Here is a 13,868-nt window from a genome sequence, read left to right as displayed (position 1 = left end):
GCTACAGAAACCGGGGATAGACGCCGGCCTGATGGGCCACTTGGCTCGTATGCAGACCTTACCTTTACCAAATGACGCAGGACAAAACCAGCTCATTGAACATTTTGATACGTTTTGTTTTTTTTTTTAGTTCGTTAACGCTTTACCCGAATGAAGAAAACTTCTACTTTTTGCCTTTGCTTTTTGCTACGTTTCCCGTTGGCTAATTCATATGACAGCTTCTTCGCTTCATTAGGAAGTGGTCATTAACTAATGGGGGAGGACCGGTGAATTTTAGGGGAGGGCTGCGATTTTTTGGGCGCTCATTTGGGGCGGGCCAAAAGTTTCTGGGCCCGCGTTTAGGGGAGGGTCACAATTTCTGGGCGCCATCCATTAAAACTTTTGGCGATGTGCGCGTAATAATGGGTTTTGTGCTATAAACTTTTAGTGCTGCTTAAATACGATAGCCGGGCAAGATAATCTTCATTGGCAGGAGATGAGGAGTGACTTCACGCGAAATCGCTTGCTTGGCTTTGAAATGGCTTTGAAAACAGCGCGCGTTTTAGTTTTCGCTTTCAGTTTTTTTTTTTTTTTTTTCCTTTTATCGTTTTTTTCTCGAGCAATTTTCAGTGGAATCAGCCTCGTCAGCATGCGATTTTCCTATATTATAGGACAACTGAATAGCAGATCAATTCATGAAAGTTTTCTTTAAAAAAAAGCCGCGATCAAAGTGCACGGATAATTGATGATATGTGTATTGTACTCGGAATGTATTTGTGTTTTTGGTAGATTTGGAAAGTTGTGGAAGCTAATTTTGAGGAGGAATCACTTTTTTGAGGAATCTTTTACAGACCACACGATATGGCCGAACTTGCAGGACCTGGAGGGGTAGAGCAAGAACTGCTGACGTTTTCCTGAATAGAGCCAATTTTCCTTTTGAATTGCCATTCGCTGATAAGTTAATATGCACAATCTGTTCACTCTTCAAGTCGATCACAAGACAGGAATTCAATATAAAGTCACAATGGGGCTATCAGGGGTTCTCTTTACTTGGTGAAGCATTGGGTTTTGTAAATAATATTTTGTAAATAATATATTGTAAATAATAACACTTTTTTCTTATTCCAATCAAATAATTGTCTGAAAATCACGCTCATATGGATTTTTGCGATGGAACATTCTAATTCTCAAAACTTTATCCCAGGGGAGGGTTACAATTTTTTGGGCTCACGTGTTGGGGGGTGGGGGGCAAGATTTTTGGGCAGTTAACCTGAGAGGGGCTCAAATTTTTGGCCCTCGCCTTTGAAATAATACCGGCCCTCCTAGTTAATGACCGCTCCATTGTGTAATAATTCAAATCAAAACTGAAGCTTGATCTGTTTGAAAAATTTCAATAACAGTTCGTTCGAGAGTTCTACCTATTCGGTTGACATGAAACCCCGCTTGTACTCTCCTGCTGTCTACAACCAAAATATTCTCTTTTAAACGTTTTATGTCATTCTTTACTCGATCTAATAACTTCATCATTCAAAGTTCTGGTTAAAAGCCAGGGCTTTTAGCTTTTGTAGACTAGAAACTCGGTCAAGGGCAAGAAAGCAGGAGAGTAAGAAGTTGTTGTTTCGTATCGGCTTAGTTCAGTCAATCGTCTTTGAATGTCAGTTATAATTACCTTCGCTGTAGAATAAACTGTTGATTTTATCATACCGACTAACCCTGTAAATCAAGTGACTCCTTTCCTATGCAGACGGCACCGTACAAGTGGATTAAAGATCATTCTCTTGGAAGAATCGATCGAAAGATATTCAGCTAAGACTCATAAAAAAAAGATTTGGCAATGCCTTACAACTTCAGAGGCCAAAACTTCGAAATATTAAAGATCGCGCTTCACATTTAAATGGTTGGAAAACGGTGGTATTGAGTCATCCGGGTAGGTGCATGAGGTACCAGTGAAGTTAGGTAATAAAAATTGGCAAAACATAGAGAACGTGCTGGTTTGGACGATTTGACTTCACCAAACATGTGATGAAATTCTCTTTGAACTCGAGCATAATAGTGTGACTTTACCGCATAATATTAAAAATTAATCGGAGTTTTGTTCATATTTTTTTTTATTGAACTAGGAGACGGTCTGTTACTTTAAACTGTTTCAAAACGAAATATTTTGAAGTGTGTTTACTACACTGGAAACTTAGATGATTGGCAAAGCTTTTCGAGAACTTTAATGATTCATTATTCATATTTTTTTAAGGTTTCAACCAAACTTCCATCGTGATAGTTTTTCCGACCTCGGCTTGACTGGAAAAGAATAACAGGCGAAACTGAAAATGTACAGTGTGACTGAATCACGCAGCTATACGATCGAATAAACTAGGCTTGTTGTCTGAAATTAAAATTGGATCTTTTTCGGAACGAAATGTGGAAAGTTGAGACAAGGAAACCTCGAGTAGGCGACCAACTTATACACAAAGGAAAACACTTCAGAGAAATCCTGCTTAAATATAAATGTATCGGCCTTTAATGCGGAATGATTTTTAGTTTAAGCCATCTAGCTTTGTCTGAGGATAAGTCATGTAGTTTTTAATTGTTTTGGGAAAGTCAGTCTAGAACGACAGTTGTTAAACAAATTTGCATGTTCATGTCAAAGCCACCTGTTTAAATTAGGCGTAAATTAAGTTTAAAACTTCTTCTCGACTCAGCGCTGCATTTAATGTAACCTATTACATAAAAATGTGGTCGGTCTATTTCTACGCAAGCCGTTGAGTTCGCCCTTTAAGAACTTTCTCCAAATTTAAGCCAAGTATCCTCAACGAAACTTAAAGAAAACAACAAGAAAGAGTCCTAGCTACGGAGTTGTAATTTCAGAGGCCAAAACTTCGAAAAATTATTTAACTTAGATTTACATTTTTGGAAAGCGCCGGTATTGAAGTATCTCGAGTAAGTACATGTGACACAGCTGAAGTTACTGAAACAAAATTAGAAAAACAGAGAGAATGTGCTGGTTTGGACGGTTTGAGTTAACCAAACGTGTGCTGAAATTCCCTGAACTCGAGCTTTATTGTGTATTTACTGTATAATATGAAAAATTAATCGCGGCTTTCGTTCATATTTTTGTTAAACTCTAGTCGGTCTAGGTCTGTTACTTTAGAATGTTTCAAAACAAAAGTTTTTTGAAGTGTGTTAACTTAATACAGCTGGAGAGTTTAATTCTTATCCGAAAGAAAGCCCAACAGAAGACATATATAAAGTGCCACTGAATTAAGCAGCTATACGATCGATAGACTAAGCCGCCAAGCTTGACATCTGAAATTAAAACTGGATCTTTTTCGGAACGAAATAATGTTGAGACACGGAGCTAGAGTAGGTGATTAATTTATATACAAAGAAAACGCTTCAGAATGAAATCCTTCTTGAACATAAATGTATTGGCCTTACATTTTTCACTGTAAAAGTCTTTGATTGAGGATATATATGTCATAAATTCGAAGTTTTAACTTTTTTTGAGAAAGTGAGTCTAGCGCAACAGTTTGTGTAAACAAATGTGTGTGTTCATGTCAAAGCCACCTGTTTAATTAGGTGTAAGTTATTTTAAAACTTCCTCTCGGCGTGTATTTAATGTGAGCTATTACATGTAATGAGCTCGATCTAATTCTACACAGCCTTTGAGTTCGCGTTTTAGGAACGTTCTCCACATTACAGCCACTCTACGAAAACAAAAAACAGTTCAATGAAAATAAACTAGTTGTTACTTTCACTTAGTTTTAAGAAAGATCATTGAAACTCATCTATTTTTCATTTGAGCAATTTCTAGAGTAAATTTGCAGAGCATGTTTTTGCAAATGATAATTTGATATCTCAGAAAAAAGGTTGCACGTCATTTCTCCGATGGCGTTTTATTTTTGAACAACAGAAACAGCCATTAGACTAAACCGCAAACTGTAATCATTAAGAAACAGCAGTCATTTCAAATTTCGCTTCTTCACGAACCTTCCTTCAGGTTGTCAAAAGCATCATCCGGCAAAATAGTCTTGCTTGCTTCCCATTATGTGAGCGCCGTTATATTTCCCGGCGTGATGTAAGGATTTCTTTCTCTTTTGAAAGATTTATGAAAAATCCGAATTAAAGTTTGTTCAGAAGAAAACTTTTAATTTTGAGCCTTTTTTTATAAAGAAAGACCTTTAAGTTAACTTATTTATACCACAAGTTTTTTTTTTTTTCCTGAAGCCACGCACCTCTATGATCAAAACTTTTTAACCATAAAACTTCAGAAGCCAAAACGTTTGAAAAACGCCGGTATTGAGGCATCTCGAGTAGGCACATGTAACACCGGTGAAGTTAGAAACAAAATTGGAAAAACAGGACGAATGTGCTGGTTTGTACGGTTTGAGTTAACCCAACGTGTCCAGCTGAAATTCTCTTTGAACTCGAGCATAATTTGCGTGAACTTACTGTATAACATGAAAAATTAATTGTGGTTTTCGATTATATTTTCTATTATCAAACTCGGAGTCGGTCTGTTACTTTAAAATGTTTCAAAATGAAATGTTTTGAAGTTTGTTTACTAAACTAGAAACTTTATTTCTTATTCATAGTGCTTAACCAAACTTCCATCAAGACCTATGTACGGTGCCATTGAATCAAGCAGCCATACGATCGAATAAGCCAAGGTTGTTATGTGAAATTAAGAGATTATCAAGATACTTTCTTGCTGAAATTAATGAAGGACCTTTCTCGGAACGAAACAATGTTGGCCAGGCTAATAATTCAAAGCGGAGACACGGAAACCTCGAGCGGGTGACCAATTTATAAACTGAAAACAAACAGTTCAGACAAATCCTTCGTAAATATAAGTGTATTGGCTTTAAATGCGAAATGGTTGTCAGTGTAAGTCTTCTTTGATCGAATACAAGTCTAAAGTTTTTAATTTTGTTTTGACATAGTGAGACAAGTACGAAAATTTTTTAAACAAATTTGCATGTTCACGTCAAAGACGCCTGTCTAAATTAGGTGTGAGTTAACGGTTATCAAACTTCCTCTGAGCGATGTATTTACATGTAACGTGGTCGGTCTAGTTCTACGCAAACCGTTGAGTTTACGTTTTAACAACTTTCTCCAAATTTCAGCCTAGTTTTAATTCATAACAAAGCGAAAAAAGAATGTTACGAAAAGAAACTGGTGGTTACCAAAACTTAGATTTAAGAACTAGAATATCATTCGCGTACTAATTAATTAATATTTCATTTTGCGCAAATGAAAGATTAATTTGCAGAGCATTTTTGCAAATGACAAGTTAATATCTAAGAAAAAAATACCACATTTTATTTCTCCAATCACGATTTATTTTTGGACAACAGAATCGGCCATTAAATGAAGCTGCAAATTGTGATTATTGAGAAGCAGCAGTCATTTCAAGCTTCGCTTCTCGACGAACCTAAAAAATGTTAACAAAACAGTCTTGTTTACTTACCGTTTCCACATTTCATTTCTCAGATCCTGCTTTATTTTTGAACAGCAGAATCGGCAATTAAAACAGACCTGAAAATTGTGATTACTTATTATGAAGCAGCAGTCATTTCAAGTTTCGCTTCTTCACGAACCTTCCTTCAGGTTGTCAAGAATGTTAAAAAAATATATAGTCTTCCCGTTTAGTGCTTACTAACATATTTCCCGGCGTAACATACAGATTATTTTCTCTTTTGAAAATTTTATCAAAAACCCGAATTGATGTATGTTCCGAAGAAAACTTTTAATCTCGATCCTTTGTTTTCATAAAGAAAGAACTTTCAAGATTTAAGTTATCTTATTCATATCACAGTTTTATCCCTGAAGCCCCACACCTCTTCAGAACTTCATAAACATGTAACTTCAGAGGTCAAAACTTCGAAAAAATTATAGCTTCATTTTTGCATTTTTTTGAGAAGCTCGAAACAAAATTTGAAAAACAGACAGAATGTGCGAATTGATTTTCAGTTTAAGTCTTCTTTGACTAAAGATAAGTCATGAAGTTTTCAACTTTTTTTTTTTTTTTTTGACAAAGTGAGTCTAGCACGACAGTTCTTAAACACATTTAAATCTGCTTGTGCCAATCGTTTTGAAAACTTCATTCATTATTCATAAATTTTCAAGTTCTTAACCAAACTTCCATCGTTGAAGTTTTTCCGACCTCGGCTTGACTGCCGAAGAAAAACAGGCGCAACTGATGACAGACATACAGTGCAGCTGAATTAAGCAGCTATACGATCAAATAAGCCAAACTTATTGTCTGAAATTAAAATTGGATCTTTTTCCAAACGAAATCATGTTGGCCAGATTAACAACTAAAAGTTGAGACATGGAGCTAGAGTAGGTGATCAATTTATATACAAAGGAAACGCTTCAGAATGAAATCCTTCTTGAACATAAATGTATTGGCCTTACATTTTTCACTGTAAAAGTCTTTGGTTGAGGATATATATGTCATGAATTGGAAGTTTTTAACTTTTTTGAGTCTAGCGCAACAGTTTGTGTAAACAAATGTGTGATCAGTTAATGCACAAAGGAAAAAGCTCAGAAAAATCCTTAACATAAATGTTTTGGCCTTAAAGTCGAAATTATTTTCAGTTTAAGTCTTCTTTTACTGAGGATAAGTTAGGAAGTTTCTGATTTTGTTTTGAGAAAGTGATTCTAGTACGAGTTGTTCAACAAATTTGCATGTTCATGTCAGAGCCACCTTTTAAAATCAGGCGTAAGTTAAGTTTAAAACTTCCTCTCAGCGGGGTATTCAATGTGCGTTATTACATGTAATGTGTTCGGGCTAATTCCGTTGATTTTATTTTTTAAGAAACTTTTTAGGAAAACGAAACAGAGTTCTATGACTTCAACTTATTTTGGAGAAAACATGATTCCCGCACTAATTCATTCACTTTTCATTGTTCTCAAATTCTAGAGCAATATGCAGAGTGGTTTTTGAAAAAAAAACAAAAAACAAAGAAACAAATCCACGTATACATGTATTTTATTTCTCCGATCGCGGCTTTTTTTAAACAAAAAGGTTGTAACAGAAACACATACTGGTTATCACAGTTACTTTTCACCGGCATACTATGAATTCTTTTAGAAATCTTGAAAGCAGGATAAGCGCTCATTAGTTTTTACTAATTTAACGATCATGTGCCTACAGTTAAGAATTTTTCAAGGCGAATTCGACTGAAGTCCAAACATTAACGACAAAATGTAGCGGCTCTTGTGAAAAGAAGTTTTCACGTTACTCATTTATATAAACTACGACAGTAAAAATATTGCTGGTCCATCTTTCAAAAAGTACTATACTCGTGGGCAAAAATCATGATAAAAACAATAAAGGTTGAATATTTCCAAACAGTGAATTAAGAAAACTTTACCTTGTGCATCCGGTAGCAGGGAAGCGAAAAAGACGAAAACAAGGCCGGAAAATGCAGACAGCATTTTTACGACAAGTTTTCAAAAGCTTCGTAAAAACGGTTTGGTAGTGTTACATTCCAGCGAGAAGCTTTGGGGGATGGCTCAATGATGGTGTGAATCATGAACTAAGTTGCGAAATCTGAAGTAAGTTTAAACTTGTTGCGTATTCAAATACGCCAGCTCCGCATATTAATCATGCACTTATTAATTATTACTGACTGTTACAACTAAGGTGGTCTCCTACATTGCGGTTGGAAGATTCAATTAATTTTTCATCACTACGTACATGTAAAAGGGTGCTAGTTATTATCTTGACAGACTGTTAATTGTCTTTAACCACGCTAATAAAAGAAAGATGTTGTTGTGGTTACGTGGCTTGCCACATCTCTAAAAACAAGTTGAGTTAAGTAAGTTTTTCAGCTTCAATTACTTTTTTTGGCCTTACGATAAAAAAAAGAAAAAAAACGAAAACGAAAGAGCGTGTAGACAAAACGGTTTAAAGATGCCGGAAATGTAAAAGGGAGGCTTTTATTCCTCCTGTGCATGAACCCTGGAAATTACATTTGCTAAACATGAAGCCTTCCAAAACGACGTACGCCATTAGTAGAATCCATTCCATCGCTGAAGTTGTTAGAAATCAAATATTTACTCGTGCACCCTGAGTCACTGCATTAGAGCTTTATATGTAAATCAAACGTGTCAAAGAGGCCAACAGCGCCTGCGCTAATCACGCTTTCCCCAGTTACGAAGAGCATTAAACGAAAGGGGTCACTAGATTTTGTATACAACGACTTTCTACCGTCATTGTTTTGCTTTTTTCTTTCTGAACCAAGAACTGACTATGACGCAATAGACCATTTCCGAGTTGCTATTTGCCTCTGTGTCAAAACGAGTCTTCGTGCGAAACTATTCAAACATGTATGAAAATTCGTTTCATCTGCACTTTCATTTTCATGAAAATCAAACTCCTCTTCGTATAAAAAGTTTTGCTCGAAGACTCGTTTTTTTCGGAATGGCTTAATATCCAGTACTTTGTCACCAAAAACGACAGCAAAGATTGATATATGCAAGCGTTTAAAGACGTGCTAAGCGACCAATATGTGATAACAAAAAATAAAATTGTTTCTAGTCCCTTAGAATGCATTATCATAATTATTTTGCACGAAATAATTATTGTACAACGCATTTTACCATAGCCACCCAACAAACTTGTTTGGAAGTCATTCTTAGTCAATCACAGCGCGCGAGATTTGGTTCGTAGTCACGCCGCCTTGAACATGTTTCAGCATGGTGATGGGTTTGTTGGTGACTTATGTAATCATCTTCAATGGAAAATTCCGGGAAGAAAATCAAGCGCAATTAAAAGCCTTTAAATGGAGAAAGTTTTGACTTTTAGTCCCCAATATTTTGTTAACAATTCGCTTTCATTATGTGCTTTTATAATGAACGCAACTGTTAAGAAGCTCTCCGCGTGAGAACGGATAAGGCAAATTTTGGACCTCCACCGATTGGCCTCATTTTTTCAGCGAAAGTCAACCAATCGATCCAATGTACGAATATCACGTGCACATTTATTTGGATCAATTCGATTTTTTCACATTTTGGGGGAAGATTTTCAAGGTGTGCATACTGCATTGTCCCATGCGAATTTTAACTGTCCGAGCTTGGCACTGTTTACACAGGTCAAGTAAACTTGTACATGTAGTGTCAAGATGTTTTGCTGCCGTAATGACTAAGCCTGTTTAAGTACATGACAACATCAACATATGAGTCCCGCAGGGTTGTCAGTTCCTTTTAAAGTAGCGGGTTCCATCCAAAAAGTAGGCGGCTAGGGTTTGCATAAAAAACATGCCGCGGAGGGGCTGGGCAAGGCGCGCACTGTGCATCGTTCGAAACTTCGAGGAGAGTATGGGAGGGGATCGTCCCCTCCCATTGGAGACATTTTTGAAAAATAATTCCCTGAGATGCAATTTGGGGCTACTTTCAGCAAACATTGCGTACATTTTCACGTGATTTCCCCTTTCTTAATTAGTTATTCTCAAATTCAGTGTTAATTTAAATGACGCAGCAAAAAGGTTAGAGAAAAATATGAAACTGACCTGCTTTGAGAATTTAAACCAATGTTTGGTACTCTAGATGGTTTGTTTCCGGGGGAGCGAAACTACAATATTTAAAAGGTTGGGGCCACTCGTCGGTAAATTTGAATTAAACCCCTAAAGGAAACAAATATGGGTGTGACTTGAGCTTTATTTGACCCCTAAAAGATACCACTAAAAACAGAATAGGCTTGATTACCAGCCGCTGGTCAGGAAAGGAGCCCGCGCTAGTAGACTGAACTCGAGAGACTGGTGGAATTCGTACCTAAAAACGGAAGTAAGAGCGTTTTTTTTTATTATTTCTTCGAGTGCACCCTGAAAGATATTTTGACGGCTAAAAACAGTGGCGTTTCGTCATGAACACACTAGGTGAGACCACCCCCGTCCTTTTCGTATGGCAGTCCCCACCCCTCGGGTTTGTTCTCCGAAGATTTCCGCAACCGGGTTTTTGGGATTTCGAGTTTTTAACTGCACCGGTGAAGAAATGTGATGCGAATTTCGAAGCAGTCACGTTTAAAACATCTTTCTTTATTAACACTCGTATATTTTTTGGCTCCGCCATATAAATACTGAAAATGGAATCCTCAGAACCTTAGAGCAATGCAACATATAAAGAGACACCCAACAATTCAGTCCGGTTTAGCTGTTCACTGTTGCCATAGAGATCAGTATTCACACCTGCCTGACTTTTTCCTGATAAAATCAGGGGTGTAGCCCACATGCTTTGTGGAGTACGCAATAAAGAGAAAGTGAATCGAGCGCTGAAGGCGTCAGAGCAAGGGACCATCAAACCAGCCGATTGAATTATCAAGGTACAATTTCCGTTACCAAGTCACAAGAAAAACGTCAGATATATCGAGATGTAGTAGTAGCGTCCAATCTCCCCTAACAACAGTCCTTTTCAGCCATTCATCTTGCTAAGACTGATAAGCTTTTAACAAATTTGTCTTCTTTCGTTGAATAAAGTAAAACGTCGTTGAGATCACAGTGACCTAAAAATGTTTCTTCTGGCCCTCAGTGGTGTTAAATCAACGGTGTTACAGCTTCCCTGACTCAAAACAAAATTTCCAGACTTTTCCCAGACCTTGAAGGTTTTTTTTCCCGACCATGCCTTTCCTGACATGTGCAACCCTGCCTTTGTATGACAAGAGAAGGACGCATTCTCGGCCTGATCAGCTAACTTGCAAAAAAGTTTGTTGAGTGATTAATTTTATGGTAAAGCGCGTTACACTGTAATTAGCTGTTATTCCTTAGAAATATTTTTGGAAACGCAATTCGGAACTAAAAAGAATGATAGTTTTTCACATACGGTTCGGTTTTGTAGGTCACGCACCGTAACAATAAATACCTCTTACTAACCAAGTTCGAGGTCCGTACTGTAAGTTACGGACCGAGTTTTTCCTCCTTCGATTTATGGCCCAAGCGCCTGGGCCATAAATCGAAGGGAAAAAACGAGGATCCGTAACTTACAGTACGGACCGAGAAGACGAGGTTAGTAAGATATTTATTTATCTCTTTTGTGTGTCTGACGCGTTCGGGAACGATCTCTATTCGCGCGGAACGGCTTCAAATTTCTGACGTACCTCGAAAACAAAACAAGTCAAATCGAAATCGTTGTTAAATGACTCTTAAGTCGTTGGCAGGTATTAATACACAATTTCAGAAGTAAAAGAACGTTTTAAACTTTTACTTGCTATTTTTACTTGCTCTTATGAAATTCTAAACCTCGGATAATGCAATTCTAGCTTTCTGATTAGTTTATTGGATTTTGGTCACCAGCCATTATACTGGATTTGACTTTAAGCGAGTGCGGCAAATGACGCTCGGTATAAAATTTTTCGCGGGAAGCCAAGTTTCTTCGGCAAAAAATGGATAAAAAAGCAGATTCGGTGAGCTAGCTACAAAAGAAATACAAGATGTAATGGACAATGCCGTTCCAGTAACAACAAAAACAGCCGCAAACTTCGGAATGAGATTATTTAACGGTACGTATCTGTTGTTACTTTCCCCGTTAAAAGTTTCAAAATTTCAAGTACGACCGTCGAGATTTTACGCATTCATGAAGATTACGTAACAGCAATGTTTACTTGATGTTACAGAATGGCTTGCTAGTCCTGGGGGCACCAAATTTTTGAAATCGATAGAAGAAATATCAAAAGAAGTGCCGAATGTTTGTCTGAAGTGCTTTTACACGTCTTCGAGGAAGAAAGATGGCACGTATTACAAAAGTTCATCTATGAAATCCATAAGAGTCGCCATTGATCGCTTCCTTCGCTCGCCGCCGTACAACAAACCGTTTTCCATTATCTCTGACCCCGCTTTTATACGAGGCAAATAAAGTACTAGAGCATTTGTAATAAACCTCAGGAATACAGGTAAAATTGTCGGCGTAGTCGACAAGAAACCAATTTCCAATGAGCAAATGAAGAAACTGTTCGACATCGGCGAGCTCGGACCAGCAGAGAGCAAAAATCCTGCACAGCTACAGAGGACGACCTAGTTTTGCCTCGGTCTCTTTTTTAGCCGACGAGGAAGAGAGAATCAACGCCAGCTAAAGCCAACGATTCTGTGCTTCCAAAATAAACCCTCCATGAGTTGAGTATTTTGAGCTGAACCGAAGTCAGGCCGGTTCTTTACCAGCCACGAGAAACCATCAGGGTGGCCACGGAGATTCTAAAGATGAAAACCACGCTAGGATAGTTTCTGTCGCTGACTCTGATTCAGGCCAGCAATCAGCTCCACACATCCATTTCAAAACGCCAAGGCCGTCAACGCAAGGGAACGCTGAAAGAGTTCTTTTCGACTGGCAGTAATTTTGGCACAACGTCCGTGCCGCATGACGATCAATGTTTTCTGCAGTATTTTTACAATTTTTACGGATTTAGGGAAGGCCCCCCCCCCCCCCCCGTTATTTTGGGTAAAAAGAGAAGTAATCACAGAAGGAAGAAAAGCCGGCAAGGCAAGCAAAACAAAACCGGGACCGCTGCCCCTCCCCTCCCCCCCCCCCCCCCCCCCGCTAGCTTCTCAAACTTTCTGACCAGGGTTGTATCTACTTCATTTGGTTGACGTTTCCTGAATTCTACATGATTGTATTTTTCTCTCAGCAGATCTAGACTCGCTTGCTTCACTTTCAAATTTTTCATTCAACTAAGTTTACAAATTGCTCGCATGGCATGTCATTTCCTACTTGCTGTTGTTTTTTACCACATCAACTTCCGGTCGTTTTGTAAAATTGAAATCCAATAAAATTTAGCTATAATTTTCAAGTATACAAGCGTACAGAATTTAATAAAAAATTATTCCATTCGCGCTTGTTGGATATGAGATTGGTTATAGCCAACTCGCCCCTACGGGCCTCGTTGGCTTTTTACCATCTCATATCCATCGCGCGCTCATAATAATTAGGGAGTTTAAGAAGCTACGACGGCGACGCCCGGGACAACGTCGATTAAAAGATAAAATGATATTTCACCTGCAAATCTCGCGACACTCTTAAATCATTTAGTTTGTTTCTCTTTGTCAAAACTATCTCGAAACTGATTATGGAACACAGTACAAAATTCGAAATATAAATTTTAAAAATTATCCGTCGTGGTTCACGTTCTCCAGACAACGCAGAATTTGGTCATTTCACTTTGCTGTTTTGCAGAAGATGGTAAAGAAATGTACCAAGAATTATAACGCATGCGCAAAGCCATTGTTTTCCTCATTAAACCTTTTGTTTAGCGACGTTCCTGTTGCTGTTGCCGTCGTGGATTTCTTAAACTCCCTATTGTTAATTATCACACGACTGAGTTAGCTCAGAGGGCCAATAACTAGAATCAACCAATCAGATTACTCCATTGACGATCCAATATTCAATATTGATCCAATATTCTCTAAGTATCGGACCGGGCATTGTCCCGAATGATCCCTTAACATCACAAGTGTGATAAATCTTCTTTTCATCAAGCTTGCTTCACACCGTACTAGGAAAATATTGGTCACGTCTCTTATGTACGGACCTCTTTGCGCTTGGTCCGTACTGTTAAGACCTCGGGCCGATATTCTCCCACTACGACTCTCGCGTTTGGTTAATAAGATATATATGCATACAGTTGATAGTGCTAAACTCAAACATCAGTATACCAGCTGTGCGGCGCTAAAAAAGTATGGTTTTGAACCGGGAATTTAACCCCTTGACCCTCTCTATTTTTCTCTCAAATGGAAACTTTTTCTAGTTAGCTGAAGTCATGTATTTGAGACTTATTTTAGAGATCCAAAATAGGCTATGGATACGTTTTTGTTCAGGTCTGATAAAGGATACCAAGAATCGCGTATTTGCCTTTTAAATAGGGTTTCCTGAATTAAGCTAGCACCAAGAAGTCGTACAAGTGT

Source organism: Orbicella faveolata, unplaced genomic scaffold (assembly GCF_042242905.1).
Source record: "Orbicella faveolata isolate gen_17 unplaced genomic scaffold, um_ofav_v1 contig_2, whole genome shotgun sequence".
Lineage (NCBI taxonomy): Eukaryota > Metazoa > Cnidaria > Anthozoa > Scleractinia > Merulinidae > Orbicella > Orbicella faveolata.
This window is presented reverse-complemented; position numbering follows the sequence as displayed.